Raw genomic sequence first — 23,796 nt, forward strand, 5'->3', positions numbered from 1 at the left:
ATCAGTCTATGCTGGTCCTGATCTATACCAGCTAGTACCTCCAATAAGCTGCTCTGCAGCAACACTCACCGAAATTGATTTAACTTTGGCTGAGCGCTTGTTTGGAGGGATGCAGGTGGTGATGGATCCGGTGGGGATGGGGTCACGTTTAATGTGCTGGTTAAGTGGAGAAAACACTAGGGAGATGACTCGGCTCTTCCTGACGACTCTTGCTGCCTCCTGGGGGATCTCAGGGTCTGGCAGGAAGGGGTCTGAGGCCCCCTGCCCACTTTCCACAGTCTTCCCTAGGGACATCCTTCCTCCTAATTGCAGGGTCCCCTGCTCCGCCTTGCCTGTGCCATTGGCCCTGTCGTTGGCCATCACTCTTTAAGCCAATCCAGCACAACAGTGAGAAAGGTCAAGTATTCATTTCAGTGAGTAAACAGACAACATAATTGCTACTTCCCACACCTTATTGTGACTGGTAGAGAAATGGTCACAAAGAGATCAAACGAACATCAAGTCTCTGCTATTGCCTATTGCACCTGTCATCCTCCACAAAGTGGGCAAGACCTTATGGGTGTTTGAAAACCTTTAGCACCTTTTCACAGGAGTCCCTTGTCTGGAGTGACACCTGAAGATGTCTTTACTGTTGGAAACTTGGGTCAGCTAGTTGAGGCATAAAGAAGCAAAGCTGTGAAGGACATACTAGCTTCTTAATGATCATAGTAACCAGCTTCCCTAGTGGCTCAGGTGGTAAAGAATCTGCCTGCAATGCAGGAGACCTGGGTTTGATTCCTGGGTCAGGAAGATCCCCTGGAGAAGGGCATGGCAATCCACTCCAGTATTCTTGTCTGGAGAATCCCATGGTCAGAGGAGCCTGGTGGGCCCCAGTCCACGGGGTCACGAAGAGTCAGACATGACTGAGCAGCTAACACTTTCAAAACCAGTCTTTATATTTCATTTATTCGTTTATGTGTGCATTCATTTATTCAACTCTTTTGAGGTCTTTGCTGAAAACTCAAAAATTCCATTGAGAAGTTCCCAGGCTGGTGGGGAGGCAGATGAATGAAAATATACTACAGAATAGTGAGGGAAGCTTTAATACAGATTTATGCACACAGTCGGGCCGAGTCAGTTAATCATTTTGATATACGGGCAGTAGGCTACAGCATGCATTCTCAGTTGGGGTGATATTGACTTGAAAAGGGCAAAAGTTTCTTGGGGGGCAAAAAGTTTTTAGCTATTGCATTAGTTTGTGATCTTCCAAGACCAGCAATACTCAATTAAAGCTTATTCTTTTATATTTAATTTCCCTTGTTACATAGACTTGAAGTCCAACATTTTTTCATCTTTGAGGAAGTGATAATGAAACAAACAAAAAAAAGGACTGATAACCATTGGGCTGGATAGATGAATTTCCCTTACAAAGTCAGGGGCTATCTAAGAATACCAAGTTGGCAATTGTGGCTGCCATTTTCACTTAGCTAAAAAGCAGCTGTTGGTTTGGTTAATTTGTCCAAAACGTCCTCATTATTTTACTGATGAAAGCTTTCCTGATTTGTGTCTTAGTATAGAGACTTGCCCGCCCTGTCCTGCCCCGTCTCAAAGTAAAAAGGTGAATTCTATTATTCCTCTTGTTTCCTCAAAAATTAGTTAACTCTGCAGACACATGGAACAAAAATTAGTTAACTCTGGGGACACATAGCCCCTCAGTTTTCTTGCTGCAAGAAGAAGCTGCTAGATACAATGTCGACATCCTGAGAAGCAAGAAGTTTTGGACAGATGATATACTGTGTTATTAGTTACAAATAAAAGATTGTTGAATTTGCAAGAATGACTCCTTCCATTCATGCACAGGTTAAGATATCAAATTTTAATATACAGAAAAAGCAATACAAGCCCTTCACAAGGTTGTAAGTAATTTATTCTTTTGGTTTGCAGTTCTTATCCCTTGGGCTAACTGTAATTACCACTTCTATATCTTGCCCAAAGCTTAACCTAAGAAATTACTGGGCCCAATATCTGGGATTTTTGGAGGAATTTTGGAAAGAATTTTTCACTGGAGAAAGACATTTGAGTAGTAGAACATAAGACTAGTTAGGAAATGTAGGAAGAGCTGGACCCTAACAATCAAATGAGCAGAAACAATGATGATTCCTGAGCCCATTGAATGAAGGGAGAGAAAAGGACAGTGGCCCAGGGGGGTAGGGGGTTTGAAAATGGTCACAAAAGAGCTTTACCTGAAATGGCTTCATTTAAAAGGAGGAATAGAACCTCCTGTTTCCCCTTCCATGGAAGTTTGGAAAATAAAATAAAAAGCCATACCACCCACAATATGAGATGGTTGGATGGCATCACTGACTCAATGGACATGGGTTTGGGTGGACTCCGGGAGTTGGTGATGAACAGGGAGGCCTGGTGTGCTGTGGTCCATAGGGTCGCAAAGAGTCGGACACGACTGAGCGACTGAACTGAGCTGACTGAACACCCACAGAGATATCCTGGGTAGTCCTCAGGACACGTTAGTGGGAGCTGGCAGAAGATCTGGCTCAGAACTCCTTGCCAGCAAAGGGCAGAGCTGGTCCGCCTCAGCGCCTTCCCCAGACGGACAGCCGAGCCGGAGGGGCCGGGTGGGGCAGGCCAGCGCCTCCCAAACCGCGTTTCATCCCTCTGGGTCAGCAGTGGCTACTGTAGATACGAGCCTTTCCATAGAAACCCTTCTTGTGTGAAGCCGCTGTGGGTCCAGTCACACAGACGGGGACACAAAGGCCATTTGTTAACGCTTCAGACGAGGCTGAAGGGGAGCCATGAGCAGGCTGACCCACATTCCTCAGGGAACGGAGCGAACAATTCTCCTCATTCACACCACAGTAGGATTGGCTGCTTCATTGTCGCCTTGTTATTGTGGCTGTTACTCCTTTAATGACACTATTTTCAAAAGTTTAAAAGTCGACTGCCAACATTTGCTTCACTTTAAATCTTAGTGTTAAAGTGTTTCGGGTGTGTGTCTGTGTATGTTCACACAGGAGAGTGACCCGAGAGGCAGTTTCATCTAAAGGAAACTAGTGTTTAAACCTCTAAATATTTCCATCTTCGTACCTACTATCTGAGGTACCTTTGAGTCAATAACCTCATTGTAAAATAAAGATGGACATATCTGGAGCTGGCTGAGGTTTAGCTTGAAGAGCAGTGGGTTTGAAAGCAGAGGAGCAGACGTATTTTTTAGCTGTGGGCAAACTATTTAATGTGCATGAGCATTTATTTCCATGCACATTAAATGGGCATGATACTATTCCAGCTCATCGGAGTCTTGGGTGGTTTAGATAAAATAACGGACACTGTAAAAATCACAGTGCTTTGAAGATGTGAGGTGGCTTTGTAATTAGGCTGAGAATGAGCTAACACTGAGACGTCCCCTCTGAGAGCTTCACGGAGAGTTTTTCCTCACCCTAGTTCATCTGCCACACTGGATGAATGCTGAGTATTTTATGGTAGCCTAGAGTTATATTCCTAAATGTAGATCTAATTATATCAATCTCCTCTTCACAAAACTGCAACGGGTTCCCTTTTATAAAGATTAACCTCTAAAACTCAGCCTGGCAGGTGAAATCTTCCTTGATCTAACCTGAAACTGCTTTTCCAAGGCTTTTGTTCATTAAATGCTTCCCACGTTTTGGCCGCTCTAGCCTTGCCAGGCCTTGAATATGTCGGGACCTTACAGGACTCCGCCTGATCTTCGCTCAGCCTTCAATGCCGAATTCTTCCCACTCGGAACAGGAGTAAGCCTTTTTCTCATCCTTTTTCTCATGAGAATTAATCCTAATTCTCATCCTTTAAGTCCCGGGGTACAAATTCTCATAAAGCATCTCTGATCTCTCCAGTCAGAAGCAATTGTCTCGTCTCCTAACTTCTTATAGCATAATTCTTGTAACTTTATTTAAGCCTGCTTGAATTTTGTTTAACTCCCTTTGCTGTGAACCTATGATGATCGTTATTGTTTGTTGAACATCCTGTATGTTAGTGGGGCTTCCCTGGTGGTTCAGATGGTAAAGAATCTGCCTGCAATGCAGGAGACCTGGGCTCCATCCATGGGCCGGGAAGATCCCCTGGATGATCCCTGGAGGAGGAAACGGAAACCCACTCCAGTATTCTCGCCTGGCGAGTCTCGTGGACAGAGGAGCCTGGTGGGCTACAGTCCAGGGGGTCCCAAAGAGTTGGACACGATTGAGCAACTAACACTTTCACACTAACACTACTATCTTTATAAAGAAGTTAGTTGATGTTATGCTGTGCGTGCTTCAGGTAGAGTGAGGCCTGTTTAATGAAACATGAGGAATATTCTCATTCCACTTTGTGTTCCGTTAGTTGCCTCTGTCCTTCACTGGAAGACAAGCATATTGAGGAAAGGGTCTATGCTTTCTTTCTTTTTCTTTTTAAATTTTTTAAAGACTTTTTTTGTTGTTGTGGACCGTGTTAAAATCTTTCATTGAATTTGTTACAATAGTCTGTTTTTGTTTATTTATTTATTTATTTTTAACTGCATAAACTATTTATTAACACAACACCCACACATTATTTCTCCTTGGACACACCCACAGTGCGACCACGGCGTCCTGTGGTCTTGGCGCGCTGGCCTCGGACGCGAAGTCCCCAGAAGTGGCGCAGCCGCCTGCGGGCCCAGATCTTCTTCAATCGCTCCAGGTCTCCACGGAGCTTGTTGTCTAGACCGTTGGCCAGGACCTGGCTGTGTTTTCCGTCCTTCACGTCCTTCTGTCTATTTAAGAACCAGTCTGGGACCTTGTACTGGCGTGGGTTCTGCATGATGGTGATCACACGTTCCGCCTCGTCCTCGGGAGCTCTCCTGCCCTCTTGGTGAGGTCGAGGTCTGCTTTCCTCAGCACCACATGAGCATATCTTCGCCCCACACCCTTCACTGCAGTGATGGCAAAGGCAGTTTTCCGCCGCCCATCGAGGTTGGTGTTGAGTATTCGCAAGATGAGCTGGAACTTCTCAGGGATTGCTAGAGACATGGCGGCGGCCCCAGCGGCGGCGTGTAGGCCTCCAGTGGAAGAGGATATTCTGTTTTTCAAAAGATTTCATTTATTTGTCTTTGGCTGCTCTGGTCTTTGTGGCTGCCCTCAGGCTTTCTCTAGGTGCAGTGCATGGGCTTTTCATTGCACGGCTTCTCCTGTTGCAGAGCACAGGCTCTAGGGCGTGGGCTCAGTAGGTATCGTTCATGGGCTTAGATGCCCAGAGGCCTGTGGAGTCTTCCTGGACCAGAGATTGAGCCCACATCCCCCGCATTGGCATTGGCAGGCAGATACTTTTTTATTTTTCTTTTTCCCCCACCCCCCGGCAGGCAGGTTCTTAACCACTGGTCCATCAGGGAAGCCCCTGCTTCTGTTTTTTTTTTTTTTTTTTTTTTAGGTTTTGTTTTCTTGGCTGCAAGACATGTGAGATCCTAGCTCCCTGACCAGGGATCAAACCTGCACCCCCTGCGTTGGAAGGTGAAGTTTTAACCACTGGATCACCAGGGAGGGAAGTCTCCTCTGCTTTCTTTACACCTGTGTTCTTAACAGTGATTGACAAAGAGCCTTGCATATATTAGTAACAAAAAAAAAAATCAGGTTAACAAGATAAATTTTATGAAGGTTTAGCTCTTTTGGTGTGAAACCTATTAAGCACAGGGCAATAATAAAAAGTGACTTGGATATAGTTGACTTATGAACAACTCGGGTCCACTTAGAGTTGTTTTTCTCAATAAATATGTACCATGTGGTCTGTGTTGGTTGAATCCAAGGATGTGAAACCACGGATAAGAAGGGCTGATTGTACAGTTACATAGTGATTTTCAACTCTGTATTTGTGGGCTCCCCTATCCCCCTCGTTGTTCAAAGATCAACTGTACTTTGAGAAAAGATATATTCCTGAAACTGTGTGACTTAATTGGATTTCTTTGCATTTGAAAATTGGCCCTGATTATTGTATTTAGTAGGAGATCTTTTCAAAGAAACTCCTATGTTTTCATGTTGGATTTACAGTGAGTAGAGAATGCTCATAGCCTTGCCATCTCCCTGCAACGTCCTACAACTCTGAATTGTTGCCAGCAAACAATTTAACTCCTTTTTCATTTTGACAAACAAACTCCTTCAGGATATCGCAGCTGAAATATCCGTTGCTGTGTGGCCTGTGGCCTTTCTGAAGCGGAAATTTCCTATGGCTTTCTAGGCGAAAGAGCATCATCTGAATTAATGATGAAGCCATTCGATTTTATTGGGTAATTAATAAATGCTGGGGAGGGGGATCCTGGTTGATACATATTTTCCTCTTTCTGTATTTATAGGAGAGGAATGTAAACCAAAAATGAAGAATGCTTTGGGCCAGTTGTACTAAAACGACTCTGGGCCAGTGGGGTCCCACTCTGACTGCACTAGGGTCATGAAAAGATCAGGGCTTTTGAGGTCTTGTGTAAATGTGCATATGCTTCCCTAACACATATTTTTTACTTTTAGCATGCTGGGAAAGAGACCCAACACAACAACCCAGCCCCCAAGCGATCACAAGTACAGGCAGAGTTCTCCTACAGAAGGGTTTCAGAGTACAGCCCGAAGGGAGGACACCCTTTATCCAACAGTGAATGGGTTTGTGATGATAGTCTTTGAAATTTTACATGCTGTGTATGTCTCTTTTGCACATGGCGTGAAGAAATAGAAGGGAGGTACAATTTCCCCTGGTCTATCTGCTGTGGGTTGTGCATTGTCCCCCTAAAAGATACATTGACGTTCTAACCCCAGAACGTGACCTTATTTGGAAATAGGATCATTGCAGAGGTGATCCGTTACACTGAGGTCATCCTGGCCTATGATGGTCCCTGAAGGCAATATGATCCGTGACTTATAGAAGGAGGGAAATTTGGATGCAGACACGGACTGCGAGAAGCCACATCATAGCAGAGTCAGAGGATGGAAGGATGCAGCCGCAAACCTGGGAGCGCCAAGGACTAGCAGCCACCGCCAGAAGTTAGGTAGAGGCACGGAAGGACCTACTGAGCATTTTGGAGGGAGCAAGTCCCTACTGAGAGCTTGGTTTTGGACGTCTCTCCTCCGGAGCTGTAAGAGAATGAATTTCTGTTGCTTTAAGTCCTCCAGTTTGTGGTACTTTGCCACAGCTGCCCTAGCAAACCAGTGTACCATCTTCTTGCCTTCTGGTTTCTCTGTCCAGAGGCAAATCATATTAACATGTCTGACGATAATACTTTACCTTGGAAATCAGCGTGTTTGATTTTTGAATAGGTGATACATTCCAATGGATCAAAAATTACACAAAATACTCAGCCACTAAAAAAAGGTGAAATCTTGTTATTTGTGATAACATGGATGAACCTTGAGGGTATGATGCTAAGTGAAATAAGTCAGATGGAGAAAGACAAATACTGTATGATTTCACTCATAAGTGAAATATAATGAATAAATCAAACCAAACCAAAACAAGCACATATACAGAGAGCAAAATACTGGGTACCAGAGAGATGGAGTGGGCACAGGGTCAAATGGGTGAAGGGGGTGAATTGAATGGTGACAAATGGAAACTGTAGTGTGTACAGAAGTCAAAATAGAATGCTATACACATGAAATTTATGTAATATTATAAACCAGCATTCACCTCCATAACAAGTTATAAGATCTATATTGATAAAAGAAAAACTAATAAGCCTCCTTTGTTGTAGTTGTTTTACCCCCAAGTCATGTCCAACTCTTTTGCAACACTATAGACTGTAATCCGCCAGGCTCCTCTGTCTTTAGAATTTTCCAAGCAAGAATACTGGAATGGGTTGCCACTCCCTTCACTGGAGGGGTCTTCCCAACGCAGAGATCAAACCCGGGTCTCCTGCATTGGCAGATGGATTCTTTACCACTGAGGTACCAGGGAAGCCCCAATAAACCTCCTTACATGATAAAAAAAAAAAGCAGAAAAAGTTATACAATGAAAAATGTTTCGCTCTTATTCCATTCCTCATCTGCTCTTTCCCCATCTTGCCTCATCCCGTCTTTCCACCATGGCCATTCATGTTATTAATTTATACACTATGTATTATAGATATTTATCTCCCCTTTACATAATCAGAATCTATTATGCCATTGCTCTTCACCTTGTCTTTATTTTTTCTATGACAAAAAATTACTTTCCAATTATTTTCCAATCAAAATGCTCTGGCATGGAAATGGATGGCTATTGTTACAGGTTTATCAGTAAGGAGAGAGAAAGAGAGGACTTGGTTGAGGTCACCTCCCATCTCAGCATCAGAATTGGGCTGAGTTTCCAGTGCTTGCACTTATGGGCTCATAAGCTGTAGAAGGAATATGTCAGTCAAGGCTGGAATGCCAAGAGCCAGGCTCCTCACACTGGAAGTTACAGATTCAGGGACAATCAGGATAATGTGAGCCTCAAGCTTCCAGCCTTGAGCAGCCTCCTGGGGTTGGCAGCAGTGGACGAGGTGGGCATGACTGAGTGGGCCTTCTGTGTCTCCACTGTCTCCTGGGAGACCTCATGTTCTGGTGGGATCCTCAGAGGGAGCCAGGTGTCCAGATCTTTGCCATCCAATGATAGTAGGCTTCAGATTTTCTGATTTGAGGAGGAAGAGGACCATAGAACACACAGGGGCTGATTAAAAACATTGCAACCAGATTTGAATTCCTGTTACCAGTTGGATGATTTGACCTAGTTACTAAAATCCTCTCTGTGTTTCCGAGTCATCATCTGCAAAATGAGGATTGTTCTGAGCAGTAAAGGAGATCTTTGGCTTGAGTGTTGCTACTCTGCTTGACACTGTAATGTCAAGGTGGTGATGGAGAGAGGAAGATGAGACCAGAGATGTTGGAGCAAGACACTTCACCGTGGTGCAGGGTGACAGCCGAGAGCCACTGGCTTAGGCTGGGCCAAAGAGAGGGTTTTTTGTTTTTATTTTTTCACAGAATGGATTAACTTCATCTCCTTCAGCAGAAGCAGGAAAGAACCAGGGATACATGAGATGAAAATATACAGACCGAAGGGAATTTATGTACATTTTGACCTTAATTATCATAAAACATATAAGAAATTATATGCAAATAAGTGCCGATTATTTTCTTTCATGCTCGTTGGTCATTTTTGCAATCTTAGTATCTACAGGGTGTCAGATCATCTGCTCGTTGCTGTCTCACGTTGGGTTGTCACCTCCAGTCTGCTTTGTAACCAGCATCCACTGACAGCTTTGCCAATTGCAGTGACTGTCCTTTGTTCAGATCCTGACTGCCCTAGTAAATGTCTGTATTGCCTAGAATTGGTCATGGAGCACTCCCGAAGCTCACAAAAATGTTGCCTTTCAACATCATACCGGCCAAGTGACAGTGAAAAGTGAAAGCGAAAATCACTCAGTCATGTCTGGCTCTTTGCGACCCCATGGACAGTCCATGGAATTCTCCAGGCCAGAATACTGGAGTGGGTAGCCTTTCCCTTCACCAGGGGAATCTTCCCAACCCAGGGATTGAACCCCCCCACCCCCAAAAAAAGAGCATACTTTATGTTAATCAGCATTTTACACTGTCAATATAATATGCTTCCTTCCCGTTACAGGGTCATAATTATCAATGCATTAGATCCTCAGGCATTTTGATGTTAAGTTGATCTCAGTAGGATGAGGTGGCAGAGACAACCTAGACAGGAGCTAAGCGGAGAAGCCTCTTCTTGGACCGTAATATTGAGCCCAGAAGAAACAGGCTTGCCAACAGCCCCAGCCTCAAGCACATCCAAGGACAACCCACCCACAGGAAGCAAATATTCTTGCATAACGTTGTTTGACTAAGTGTGATTCACCTGGGATTGTATTATCATCCAGCTTATATTTCTCCATCAACACCTTGCTAGTGAAAGAGATTTTTATCAAAAATTAAAAAAGTTGAGGTCTAGTTGTTGAAAATATTCCTTAGGCTGATAAATCTTACATGAAAAGGAAATGAAATCTCTTGGGTAGTCTCACTGAACTCTTACTGATTTGCTGTAATCTTATCTTATTTTTCTTGTGTTCACAAGACTTTCCCCTCCTGTGTTTACTTTTCTAGGATTTTGCCAGGGAAAGATGTCAGATTCACTGATCTACAATTTTCAGAATATCATCTTTTGTAAAATCTGGAGCTACATTTTGATCTCACTTTCCAGAATCTCATCTGATTTCTAGCACTCTTCAAAGGCTACCCTTGATCTTTTCTCAGAGAAATTTGTCACCTTATTGTTTCAGTCCTTGAAGTTGAATTTCTTTGCCTTATATGACAAAACAGATCCCCTTAATGTTTTCCTTATAATGAATACTTTCTTCACAAATGTCATTCTCTAGGGTATGAGAGCAGTAATTGCTTTGAAAAACCATCGGATAAGACAGTTTTAAGATTTTCCAATAAATTGTTATCTTTAGTGTCAACAGCCTTGCCCTAAAAATCTCTAGAAAGATGGGCCCAAGAAACCAGTAACACAAGCAAGATTCTTTTAATGTGAATTTGAGCTATTAAAATATCAGACATTTTCTGGCATTATGCCTTTATATTGTAAAAGATGTAAAGTCTTGAACATGCAGAAAGGTAAAATAAAATACTGAACCACTGAAATAGCCTCCTCTTTGTTCAATTCCTGGGTCGGGAAGATCCGCTGGAGAAGGGATAGGCTACCCACTGCAGTATTCTTGAGCTTCCCTTGTGGCTCAGCTGGTAAAGAATTCGCCTGCAATATGGGAGACCTGGGTTTGATCCCTGGGTTGGGAAGATGCCCTGGAGAAGGGAAAGGCTACCCACTCCAGTATCTTGGCCTGGAGAATCCCATGGACTGTAGAGTCTATGGGGTGGCAAAGAGTTGCACACAGCCGAGTGGCTTTCACTTTCACTTTCTTTCACTGAAATGAAACAAGTCAATGAAGACATTTATTCTGCCTTTGAACCTTCACTCGTGGAATGTGCTAATCTCTTCTAGGCTCTTCTAGTTTTTCAGGTGTGTCGTTATAGGGTTAAATACCAAGGAAGAAATGGATGTGATAGACATCATTCCTGAGTGAATCAGAAATGACATGAATCATATGCCCTGAGACGTGTTGAAGGCGTTTAATTTAAGATCTTGATGGATGAACTACTAAGAGTCTTGGGAAGTGTAGATGGACGGTGAGCCCAATTTCCCCGCCTTGGGCAGAGGCCGATGGGCTTGTTTCACCTTGTGCTGAAAATGGGAAAACGTCTCCCCCCCCCATTTCCCTGCTCCTAAGGTACACCCATGGCAGCTATATTACATGGAGGTGGTTAAACTGTTACGCTTGAAGCGATCCCAGGTGAGAACTCCACTTAGTCTCCTGCTGGGCGTGCCTCTTCCTTTTCTCTTCGCCTAGGCAAATTGTGCTAGTTCCTTTTCTTGTTATAAAATTTTGTTTATTTGCTTATTTATTTTTGACCGCGTCGGGTCTTATTTGTGGCCCTTGGGATCTTCTGTCGCTGTGTGCCGGCTTCTCTCTCGTGGTATGCAGGCTCAATTGCCCCACAGCACATGGGCTCTTAGTTCCTGGACCAGGGATCGAACCTGCATCCCCTGCGTTGGCAGGTGGATTCTTAACCACTGGACCACCAGGGTAGTCCCAACTCATTTCTAAAGACTTCTCCAATTCCATAACCTTTTCCCTGAATGTTCCAGTATCTGTGATCTTCCCCTAGTTTGGTTTTTAGAACTAATGTTCATCGTGCCCCTCATCTTGTTATTTTATTGTCTCCCTGTGCCTCGTCTTCCCCAGCCAGCGAACTGGCAGTATCTAGTGGTAGGAACTATTTTTTAATTTCATTTTTGCTTGTTATGTGTTCCTTTTAGTGCCTTTCCTGTATATGAAAGAATTAATGAATGAATTAATGCATATTGGATTTTTCTATGTGCCATCCTTGGAATTTTCAGGTTCTTGATGAATTAAAACAGTCTCAACTTCCTTCCATGGGTGTGTCTTAGCAAGAGAAGGCCAGTTTTTGACCAAGAAAAGTGTGATCAGGGTGCCTCTACAGAAATGTCTCTGATATATTGATCTTTATTGAGGGGTTGATGAGTGAACAATTCCCAAGTCAGTTATTACAGCTTCCTCCCCAGGGAGAAGCAAGCTCAGTGGTTCACAGTGGTCCCTTCTCTCCTCATCAGCAAATCCTCATCATAACCTAGCAAGGTGAGTTTCTGAGATGAAAAGCCTCGGGTCACCTCCCGTAAAAGAATGTGCTATTGCATTGGTTTTACAGATGCCTTGTCAGCAGGACATATATTTTCAGTTACTCCCAGGAATGTTGCTGGTTCTTTTGCTGATCTGGTTTCACTTATGATCAATGATTTGTGAGTGTCAAGGGTGCGGCCAGAGTGTGGGGTCTGAAGCTTTGGGTGAAGAACGAAGGCTCCCTATTGCTGTGCTTCATTGCCCGATTGTGTCTGCGACCTCATGTTCTGTAGCCCGCCAGGCTCCTCTGTCCATGGGATTGCTCCAGGCAAGAATAATGGAATGGGTTGCCATGCCTCCCTCCAAGGGATCTTCCCAACCCAGAGATCGAATCCAGGTCTCCCGCATTGCAGGCAGGTTCTTTACCATCTGAGTCCCCAGGGAAGCCCAAGGCCCCTATTACCCAGCTCTAACTTTGACCTAATTTGCACCAGCCTCGGTGCAAAGCCGAGAGGCTGGCTACACAAGACAATGAAGGAATAGGCCAGGACTGCATCTCTTCTTGGTTCACAAGTCTTGAATTCACCTGGCTGTAAAGGTAGACAGGTGGGTAAAGTTCTATATGGTGGTTTTCAATCTTGTACAAACCAGAATCCTTTTGAGAGTGATGTGTGTGCGTGCTAAGTCACTTTAGTCATGTCCAACTCTTTGAGACACTGTGGACTCTAGCCTGCCAGGCTCCTCTGTCCATCGGATTCTCCATGGACAGAATTCTCCAGAATACTGAAGTGGGTTGCCATGCCCTCCTTCAGGAGAATCTTCCCAACCCAGGGATCGAACCCATGTCTCCTGCATTGTAGGGGATTCTTTACCCGCTGAGCCTCGAGAAAGCCCTCCTAGGATATTTGGGAGCATTAAATGAGTAAATGCATTTAAGCTCTGAGCAAGGGGTCTAGCACGGGTTAAGGGCTCGGGAATGTTTGCTCCCATTCTACTTTCAGTCAAACGTTACCTTGGCCTCAACTTGAGGCATGGAGCTAAAACAAAGTTGTACATCATGGTAACCTGAGTTTTTCTGGGAGCCAAGCGTCACGCTTGTCTTTAGCAGTGCTTCCGACCCTGCAGCCTCCAGCAGCATTATGAACATATGATCGCTCTGTAGCTGCTGCTTAACCAGCAAAGTGGGTCAGCCCTGGCCGGGCTGAGGAAGTGACTCTGGAAAGCACAGTCTGGACGTGGGGACTGGTGCCTGGGCAGCAGCCGCCGTAGAGGTCGCTGCAGTGACTCAGGAGTCAGGAGACGCTCTGAGGTTCTGTTTGAACCAAAACACTGTACCCCAGGAAGCGGGATGCTCAGAGGACGTTGAAGTCCGTCACCACTGGTTGGCCCTCGGCTCACATGAACCGCTTTACAGGGGTACCTGTCTAATGTTATGCGCCGAGCTGAGCCGTTCAGTGTTTTAGTTGGTGATCTTGCTGCGTTTGTTTGTGTGTGTGCCTGCAGTGTACAGAAGGGTCTGTGTGGTGTAAATTAGCTGAATGAAAAAGCCCAGTGTCCTGCCTGTAATGTCCAGGGCTGTCCTATTCCGGATGGAGGCCACGGGAGAGATCCTTGCCCCGAGGGGCAGGCCGCACGCGTGCATTTGCACAGAGTGCAGTCATTTGGTTGGAGTGGAGCCGTCGTCAGAGAGGCCTCTGAAAGCAGCCCCTGAATTATGCTGGGTGGTTAGCATCACCGTGGAAGTGATTGTGGGTTGTTTCTGATGGTGGTGATGTTTGTTTAAGGTTGCTTCAACACAGATCAGTAGGGCTGTTGATCCCTGGGAAAGAAATCCATGAAACCACAGTTCTCGGTTTTTGGAAGATGGTTTCATGTAAAAAGGATTAACTTGGCAAAAATGAGAACATAGGCACATAGGTCTTAAATGTCTCTCCCAAAGTCTTTAAAACCATGAAAGCTTTTAAATAAAAAGCTTCTAAATAAAAAAACTGAATGATGATTAGAGGAAATTCCTTTTTCAGTGGAAAAAGATGAAATAAGGTGACTTGGTATTTGCTTTGTATTTTATTTCCCATCTCCCTCTGGCCTGGAGCCTGGCCTGAGGCTGCTCAAGTATCTGATTGTGATGTAAGAGGTTCCTTCTAGTCTGCATGGACCTATATGCATGCAACATGTATATCATTCTGGGACATACATATGGAGACTGGATACGTTGAGGATCAATCTTGGGACGAGTGGTGATCACAGACATGTATGTCAGACATTTCTAGCTCTTTACTTTCTGAGCACATGGCCCCCTTGCAGTTGAGTAGGATCACATGGCTGATTCTGGCCAATGAGACAAAGTGAAAGTAATCTGAACCATTTCTGAGCTGACCATATAATTGTCTATATGATACTCTTGAGTATCACTTTTCCTCTGGAGTAACAATTGAATATTTGGGAAGGTGACTTCTCTATTAACCCAAGTTCCTGAGTGGTTACAGAGCAAACAAACAAACAAAAGCTGCTAATGACTAGAAATGAACGTATATCATGACTAAGGAATAAATATTTGCTTGAGGCATTCATAGAGATTTTGGGGTTATTTGTTATATAGCATAACCCAGTCTGTGCTGATTGATACAGAAGTCTGATCACTGAATCACAGAATGTCTTGTAACCAAACTTTCTTGCATTTCTCAGGTGCATTTGCATTCCTAAAAGTTAGTCTAATATCCCTCCACAAATTCCAGGAGACTTTTCATCTGGAGCTGACTTAGCATAGAACATATACAGACCCTTAAGCAAGAGGATGCCTCTTCATTTTGTTCTGAAATGAATACTTGAGGACTTTTCTGGGATTTGGTCAAGATCTAGAAGGGATTAAGTAGAGTTATTTTAAAGTACTTAGTTATCACAACTGGAAGAGATCCTTGGAATCAACAGTCAAAAACTTTAATTTTATCAGGAAGGAAATCCAAGCCCATGAAAATGAAGAGTAATTTAATCAAGGTCACATAGTTTGCTGGTTGGTTAATGGTCAAGGCAGGACAATAGCTCAAGACTCTTGGTTACATTTTTTTCTTCTGTGTAAACAGGAACTGTTTGTAGAGGTCAAAAAGGAGCCCACTGAACTCTAAGTCAGCTCTGCCAACAGAAGTGTAACATAAGCTACAAATACGCTATTTTTTAATAGCTACATTCAGATGTTAAGAGAAAGGGATGGAGGGAATTCCCTGGTGGTCCATGGTCTGGTGGCTAGGGCTCCCAGCTTCCACTGCGGGGGGCATGGGAACTAAGACCCTGCATACCTCACGACCAAAGTAAATTAGTAAATAAATAAATAAAGCCCTCGGTGATTCTCATTGACACTGACCCCAAGTAGGGCCCCAGAAATCGTGCGTGTGTGCTAACCCGCTGCAGTCATGTCCATTCTCTGTGACCCTATGGACTCTAGCCCACCAGGCTCCTCTGTCCATGAGATTCTCCAGGCAAGAATACTGGAGTGGGTAAGCTATGCCCTCCTCCAGGGGATCTTCGCAGCCCAGGGACTGAATCCATGGATCTTACGTCTCTGCATTGGCAGGCAGCTTCCTTACCAATAGTGCCACCTGAGAAGCCGCCAGAAATCACACACACACACGGACACAAAATAGATGAAATTGGTTTTAATTATTTTATTTTAACCAATATTACTTCCCTGGTGGCTCAGATGGTAAAGCGTCTGCCTACAATGCAGGAGACCGGGGTTCAATCCCTGGGTCAGGGAAGATCTCCTGGAGAAGGAAATGGCAACCCACTCCAGTATTCTTGCCTGGAAAACCGCAATGGAAGGAAGAGCCTGGTAGGCTACGGTCCATGGGGTCACAAAGAGTCGGACACGACTGAGTGACTTCACTTTTCACTTTAACCAATATATCAAAAATAGCATTACATTTCTGCGTGTAATCAGCATGAAATTGTTATGAGATATTTTACTTTTTGAGGCTGATCTTTGAAATCTGATGTGCATTTTACACTGGTAGCACATCTCATTTGGGCTGGTCCCATGTCAAATGCTTAACAGCCACACGTGGCCAGTGATTACAACGCTGCCCTCTAAAGTCTTGGCGGGCAGAGGATTTCAAGTCCGTTCCCTTTGTAAAATACCTCCTTTCATGTCACCTGTAATGACATGTTTCTCAATTTCTTCATCTGGATTCTAGACATCATAGTACTTGGCCGCTAGTCTCCTCATAGGGATGTAAAGGCAATTAATGAGATAATGTCTGAGTTCTGTAGAAGGTTCTATCTGTCTGAACTCAAAGTGCTATTCTCTTTTGTGTGTCTGTGGGGGAAGTCCCATTAGCACCCATGGGAACTATTCATGTTACTGTCATGGAAAAACAAACATTTCTCATCAGGCACTGAATAATACTAGGTTACTAGCAGGGGCTGGCTTTCCCAGTGTGGGCGGAGACTTTCTGCTGAGAACTGGCAGTTCCTACAAAGTCTTGTTGTGCTATGGAGTGGTGGAGTTGGTGGGATGATGGGGGCAGGGAGGTGGAGAAAGGTAGACCCTGGGGGTTAAAGGCTATTGTTTTCAGAGCTGACCCGGGACGATGTCCTTCCGTGTGGCTGGGGACGGAAGGCGGCATAGGTGGAATGTTGCTCTTTCAGTGTCTAGAATGGCCAGTTTGAGTTTTCTCTCTTGGCTGAGTTTATTTATTATTATTATTTAAATAATTTTATTTGTTTACGCTTAGCTGTGCTGGGTATGAGTGGCTGCGCGGGCTCTTCTCTGGCTGCAGAGAGGTGTGTGTGTGGGTGGTAGTGGCCCCTCTCCGTTGCGGTGTTGGGTTTCTCGTTGTGCCGGCTTCTCTTGCTGCAGATCACGGGCGCTGGGGTCCTCAGGCTTCAGCAGCTGTGGCAGAGGTTTCGGTATGTGACTCGGTAGTTGTGACTCCTGAGCGCTAGAGCCCAGGCTCTCTAGTTGTGGCACATGGGCTAAGTTGCTCCACGGCATGTGGGATCTTCCTGGATCAAGGAAGCTCTGATTTTATTTTTAAAAACATTTGTTTATTTGGCTGTACTAAATCTTAGCTGCAGCATGCAGGATCTCGCTCCCCAACTAGGGATCAGACCCAGGCTCCCTGTATTGAGAGCCAGGAGTCTTAACCAGCGGCTCATCAGAGAAGTCCCTTGTTTGACTGAGTTTAGGCAAGTTTCTGTTAACCCGGCTGTGGACAGACTTTCTAGGGACAGCAGAATTTGTGATTTCTCCCTCCTGTACCAAGGACAGCTTTTCCTCTGCCAGAAGAACAGCTTACCCCACAGTAGGCTGGACCTCATGCCTGTTATCTTCTTTTTCAGATTTTCTAGAGATTGATACTTTTGGACCCTTTAAAACAGTGCTGGACACTGCGGGTGAGTATGGTCTGCCTTCTGAGGCCAGACTATATCTTCATATAAATGGGTTTAGTCACTTCTCACACCTTTTGTTTCCAACCACTTTTCAAAGTTAAGACACACACACACACACACACACACACACACACACACTTTCTTTTCTAGCCTCAGAGCACAAGCAGATATTTTTGTGGCACATTGGAGAAGATTTAGGGAAATCTGATTTAATAGTGTGTGGTTACTGCTCCCAACCGCTACTTTTAATTTAGTACCTACCCTATGCCAGACCTTTTCAATGTACCACTTCTCCTCCGTACAGCTGCCCTTAAAGCTGGGTGTTACTTTCTCTGTTTTATAGATGAAGACACTGAACTCTGGGAGCTTAGATTACTCTAAGAAAAATAATCTGAGAAAACCTGGAAATAAGCAAAAGGATGACTGCCTTCATGAGTTTCCAGTATCATTAAAAGCACTCACGAGCTCACCGAAAGATGACAGCATTCTTTAGGGGAAGCTACCTCTGAACATTTGCTAAGCTCAGCTCCCAGACTCGGTTAAATGACAGAGTCCAACCGGTTAATTTTTAGACTGCTAAATTGCAACTTAAAATTTCTTTTTTATTGGAGTCTAGTTGATTTACAGTGTTGTATAATTTCAGGGGTACAGCACAGGGAATCAGTGATATGTATACCTGTATCCGCTTTTTGTGACTTCTTTTTGTACAGTAAATATGTAAATGAATTCTTCCTGTTATAAAAGACAATCCTGGAAGTTGTAGTTCTGTTTAAGTAGGGCACTACTCAGTTTTGTATCTAATTTAACTAACTTGTTGGGCTTCCCTTGTGGCTCAGCTGGTAAAGAATCCGCCCGCAATGTGGGAGACCTGGGTTCAATCCCTGGGTTGGGGAGATCCCCTGGAGATGGGAAAGGCTACCCACTCCAGTATTCTGGCCTGGAGAATTCCATGGACTGTGTAGTCCATGGGGTCGCAGAGTCGGACACAACTGAGCGACTTCCACTTCACTAACTTGTTGCAGTTTTTCTTTCCTGCAGGTCCATGTGAATTGTCTCCCAACAGTCAAATTTTTAAATGCTGACGCTTATACTTTGATTCAGTTCTCATGGCCAGTTGACGGCTGAGTCTGGATTCCCCCTGCCTGCAAAGCCTGGGCTGTTTCTACTATAGCATGAACATCTAAGTCCTACCACATGCAACCAACTAAAGAACTCCCACTACTATGACCTTTGGGTCTCTTCCATCCAAGAGTGGGAGTGACCTTGGCTTGAAAATGATGCATCAAAATGTGGATCCAAAGAGATAGAATTTAATTTTATTAGCCAAGCCTACATGTCTTGAGATGCTTAAAACACTTATTCTGATGAAATTTTAGTACAGCTCTGAAACCATAAAAGCTTTAAGGAATCAAGACGCTTGTCTGTAAGAAATTTAAGAGCAGGGACTATGTTTTATCCATCTTTACATCCTTGGGAACTAGCTCAGGGTCTGATATCTAATAGATGCTCAACAAAATTTGTGTGGAATTCATGAATGGTAGGGAGGAGACACACTCCTACTTACTTCCTTCTTATCCAATTTCTCTTTGGTTCTTTCGTCTTCAGGCAAACAAAGCAGATATCTGTTGAACTCACTTGTGCCTTGTGATTTAGCTGCTGGTTCCAATAACCTGTTCCATATGTTTATCTCCTTCAGTGTGAAAAGACTTGGCCCACGCTTTCGATTTTATTTACTGTTTCCTGAGTTTTCAGCCCTGTCTCTGCTTGCTCGTTCTCCAGCCCCCACCCCTCTGCACACACACCCAGGAGTGTGAAGTGGCAGCGTGCCGATGGTTATGACCTCACACGTGGGCTCTCGGAAGGATGGCCATGGTGTCTGGAGGGTCATCCCAGGCTGCTGTCTGCGCCTGCAGAGGCTGACGGCTCAGCCTGCGTCCGGGCCTCCGCTCCCGAGACGCCTTGTCACTGTCTGTCTGAGCAAACGGCCTCCCTCTCCTCAGGTGAGTGCAGCCCATATGGTGGGCGAGAGAAATGGGAACAGGCCCGCTGAGCTTTTCCAGGGCCCGAGAGGAAGCTGACAAAAGGCCAAGCTTTGAAGGGCACTGCGAGTCAGTCTCCTGCCCCGAAGAAAAACTCGGGAGGAGAAGCCTATGCTTCATTAACGAGGGGATGGGAAGGCTTTTCTGAAGTTCATCTTCACTTTCAGAAGGGAATGATGAATTATTGACTGGAGAGCTGAGCTATAAAGAGGATGTCTAATTTTGTATCCATCGCTGAAACTAAACAAATGTTGAACTACATAACATTTTCAGATTTGACATTAGCATGCCCCAGGGGTCACGACTTCCCTGGTGGCTCAAACGGTAAAGAATCCACCTGCAATGCAGGAGACCAGGCTTCACTGCCTGGGTCGGGAAGGTCCCCTGGAGGAGGGAATGGCTGGGCACTCCAGTATTCTGGCCTGGAGAATCCCCATCGAGAGAGGAGCCTGGCGGGCTATAGCCCATGGGGTTGCAAGGAGTCGGACATGACTGAGTGACTAACACTCACACTCAAGGGTCAGGATAAGTGTCCTCCTCGCGGTGTTTAAGCTGAAGGCAAACGCTCTTAAGCATCAGAGATCCAGCTTATCTGAGAGCCAGTCTCCACTCTATTTCCTGCCAAGGCCACGTATAAAGCACTGTAGGCTGAGGACTTCCCTGATGGTCTAGTGGTTAGAACTCGGTATTTCCACTGCTGAGGGCATGGGTTCAATCCCTGGGCAGGAAAGAAAGATCCTACAAACTGCAGCATGTGGCCCAAAGAAACAAAAAAATAAAGCGCCACAGTGTAAGCTTCTGCCGGTCTCTTTAGCTTAGGAAGTAGCCCTTCTCTGGCTTGTCCAGGGTGAGTGATGACTTGCATAGGCCAGGAGGTTGGGAGGCTCACTATCTTTATGCCATTCTCTCTGGACTTGCCAAGGGTGGTGGTAGGTCCAGAGCTGTAGGATTTTGGCAAGATTTGCTCCAGTGAGCGCTGCGCAGCCATGGAACAGGCTGCCGGTCAAGGCTGAGCTTGTCTGAGCTGCAGAAGGATTCCCACTTGACCTGGGAGGATTGGGATAGATGATTTCTGAGGTCTTTTCTGAAAGTCAGTCTCAGGATTTCTTATATTTAGCTCTCTGACAGGAAGGTATTAGGGTGCGTTGATCAAAAGCAGAGGCTGAAGCCAGGCTGACTAGATTTGAATTCCATTACTCACAGCCTGTGCTGTGTGACCTTAGGCAAAACTCTGTGCCTCAGTCTTTCCATCTGTAAAATAGGTAGGGTAATGGTAGTATCTATTTCATGGGGGCTAGGCTGCTTCATCTCATGAGGTTATTATAAGAAATAAGCAGGTTAATACACGCAAAGTGTGTAGACCAGGGTTTGTGATTGATAAGTGTTAGATATTATTATTGACTGTTCAACACCCCTCCAAAACCCCAAAAGCTCTGAGTCCCCCGCTTCCTCCTGATCATTGATGAGGCACTTTCAGCCCTTTTTCTTGGCAATCACATCCCCAGTTGATGGGAACTGGGTGGAGCAGAGGGTAGAGGAGGAAGAAGTGAAGATCAATGTGATAGCAGGAAGGTGTGAAGGAAATAGCCCCCCTCCCCCCACCTACACAGAGCAAGTCACAGCTGCAATCATCGCCTTTGTTTGCAGCAGCAAATGCGGAAGAAGCAAGGAGGGGTGATCTTCGATCATCACCGTCACTGCACCATCCTCCTAGCCTCCTTTCCCAAGGACCTCGAAGATGATTAGTGATGAAGCAATGAGACACCACGGAGTGTAACCGTGTTTTCAAGCCCGTAAAGATCTCCAGCCTCTCCACGGGTGCAGCAAATCTCACATGTCAGTTAGCATTCTGCTTACACAGAGGACATGCTTCGTAAATGTGGTCTTCAAGCTCGTGCTCAGTCACGTCCGACCCTTTGTGACCTCATGGACTACAGCCCGCCAGGCTCCTCTGTCCCTGGGATTCTCCGGGCAAGAGTACTGGAGTGGGTTGCTATTTCCTTCTCTAGGGGATCTTCCTGACCCAGGGATTGAAGCTGCCTCTCCTGTGTGGGCAGGCGGATTCTTTACCGTCTGAGCCACCCTGGAAACCAAACATAGTCCTCACCCCCGTGCTGATACCTCCCCCACCTGCCATTCCCACTTGGCTTCCTCTCGTCTATTCCAGGATTGCTATTCTAAAACCTCTCCGCTTCCCTCAAAGCTGTTCCCCTCACCAGCCCTGCCCTCACTATCGATTTTATCATCTCCCTCTAAAAGAGAGGGCTTCCCCAGTAGATCAGCTGGTAAAGAATCCGCCTGCAATGCGGGAGACCTGGGTTCGATCCTTGGGTTGGGAAGATCCCCTGGAGAAGGGAATGGCTACCCACTCCAGTATTCTGGCCTGGAGAATTCATTGGATTGTATAGTCCGTAGGGTCACAAAGAGTCAGACACGACTGAGCGACTTTCACTTTTCTTAGAGAACCTAGTGTCCATTGGGATAACCACGCAGTGCCCTACTTTCAAAGCTGGCTTTCCCCTGCTATTGCTCGTTACCCATCTGTGCCTTTTGTCTGAGAGAAAGGGCATGTTCCCGCCTCCGAGGCTGAACTCTCTGCTGCCTGGGCTCCGCGTCTCAGACCCTTCTGCCTCATCTGTGACCTTCACCCTCTCCGTGTCCTTAAGGTTCCAGCTCTCTTTTCTGAATATTCTATTGCTCCCTTTCCTTTAGCTCCTTGCAGTTAGCCGGTGGAACTGTCCAGTTCTCTTAAACCTGAAATAATCTCCCACTCCCTCCACTGTCTTATCTCCAGATCCTGCTCTGTCTCTCTCCTTTCTGCTTTGCAGTAGAGAAGGGGATGGATGTCTTTCCTCTTCTCTCTGTGTGTACCTTCCTTGGATGATTCCATCTGTTTCCATAGCTTTGATCAACCTCCGTGTCTCGGGTGGGTGGGGGGTGACTTCTCCCTGTTCTCTGCACCTGAGGTCCATGTACTTCCAACTGCGTGTGCCCCAGAGGGAAGACACTGTTCTTCCTTCAACCAGCCTGGCTCCTCCCTGCCTCCTCTCCCACTTGGATGATGTTGTCACCACCTAGGTAGTCTCTTTGACCGGAGCCCCAGTGTCATCCCTGTTCATTCCCCTCTCCCAAGCTCCAGTCTCATGAGTCACAGGAGATTTTACTGGAAGATAATTCACAGCACACACTTGTTCATTCCTTTTAGACATGTTTCTCAAATCTGACTTTCTACTCCTACTCCTGTCGACATTCCCCGGTCACCTCGTCACCTTTTGCCTCAACTATTGCACCCATCCATGAGACTTCCCTGGTGGTCCAGTGGTTAGGACTCTGAGCTTCCGTTGTAGGAGGTCTCAGGTTCCATCCTTGGTGGGAGAACTAAGATCCCATGTGCTGCATGGCTGAAAAACCCTCCAAAAACGATCATGCCCATCTAGCCACGTCCATTCTCCAATCTGTTGTCAACGTGATTTGTTTAAAACGGAAGTTCTTATGACCTCCGTAGTTTTTTGATGCTCTCCAAAGTCAAGTCCAAACTCCCTGCATCCTTAATATGCTTCCTAGAGTGATCACACTCCCCCGCACCGTCTTGCCCTGACAGGCTTCTGCAGTACTGCTGCTGGGAGGTCTGGAACACGTGCCCACACTCCAGGCCGAGTTGTACTTCCAACCTTTTCCCACGCCACTACCCCCCTGAAAATCCAAGTCTTTTAATTTCTGCCACAGTCTCTTTTCTCTCAACTCTCTTGCTGATGGATTGTTTTTCCCCTCTTCAAAACTTAACTCAAGAATCTTGCCCTCTAAGGGATAGTTAGGGAGTCTGGGGTGGACACACTGCTCTATTTAAAACGGCTAACCAACAGGGACCTTCTGTAGAGCCCAGGGAACTCTGCTCAATGGTATGTGGCAGCCTGGATGGGAGGGGAGGCTGGGGGAGAATGGACACGTGTGTATGTACGGCTGAGTCCCTTCACTGTTCACCTGAGACCATCAACATTGCTTGTTAATCGGCGATATCCCGGTACAAAATAAAAAGTCAAGAAAAAGAAAAGACCCTTGCCTTCTGCAAAGCTTCTTTGCATTGTCCCAGGCTGCTTGCTTACCTCTGTGCTCACCAGCTGGAACTTCTTCAGCACTTTAGAGATGCTCAGTCCAGTTTCCTGAAGGTGTGAGTATGCACAGAACCAGGCTGATAGA

At 45.5% G+C, this 23,796-nt stretch overlaps 1 pseudogene; it reads right to left on the reverse strand.

The window, feature by feature from the left end:
* Positions 1–4,506: 4,506 nt before the first annotated feature.
* Positions 4,507–5,036, reverse strand: LOC136151555 (small ribosomal subunit protein uS13-like; annotated as a pseudogene).
* Positions 5,037–23,796: the final 18,760 nt, after the last annotated feature.

This window comes from Muntiacus reevesi, chromosome 20 (genome assembly GCF_963930625.1).
Source record: "Muntiacus reevesi chromosome 20, mMunRee1.1, whole genome shotgun sequence".
NCBI lineage: Eukaryota > Metazoa > Chordata > Mammalia > Artiodactyla > Cervidae > Muntiacus > Muntiacus reevesi.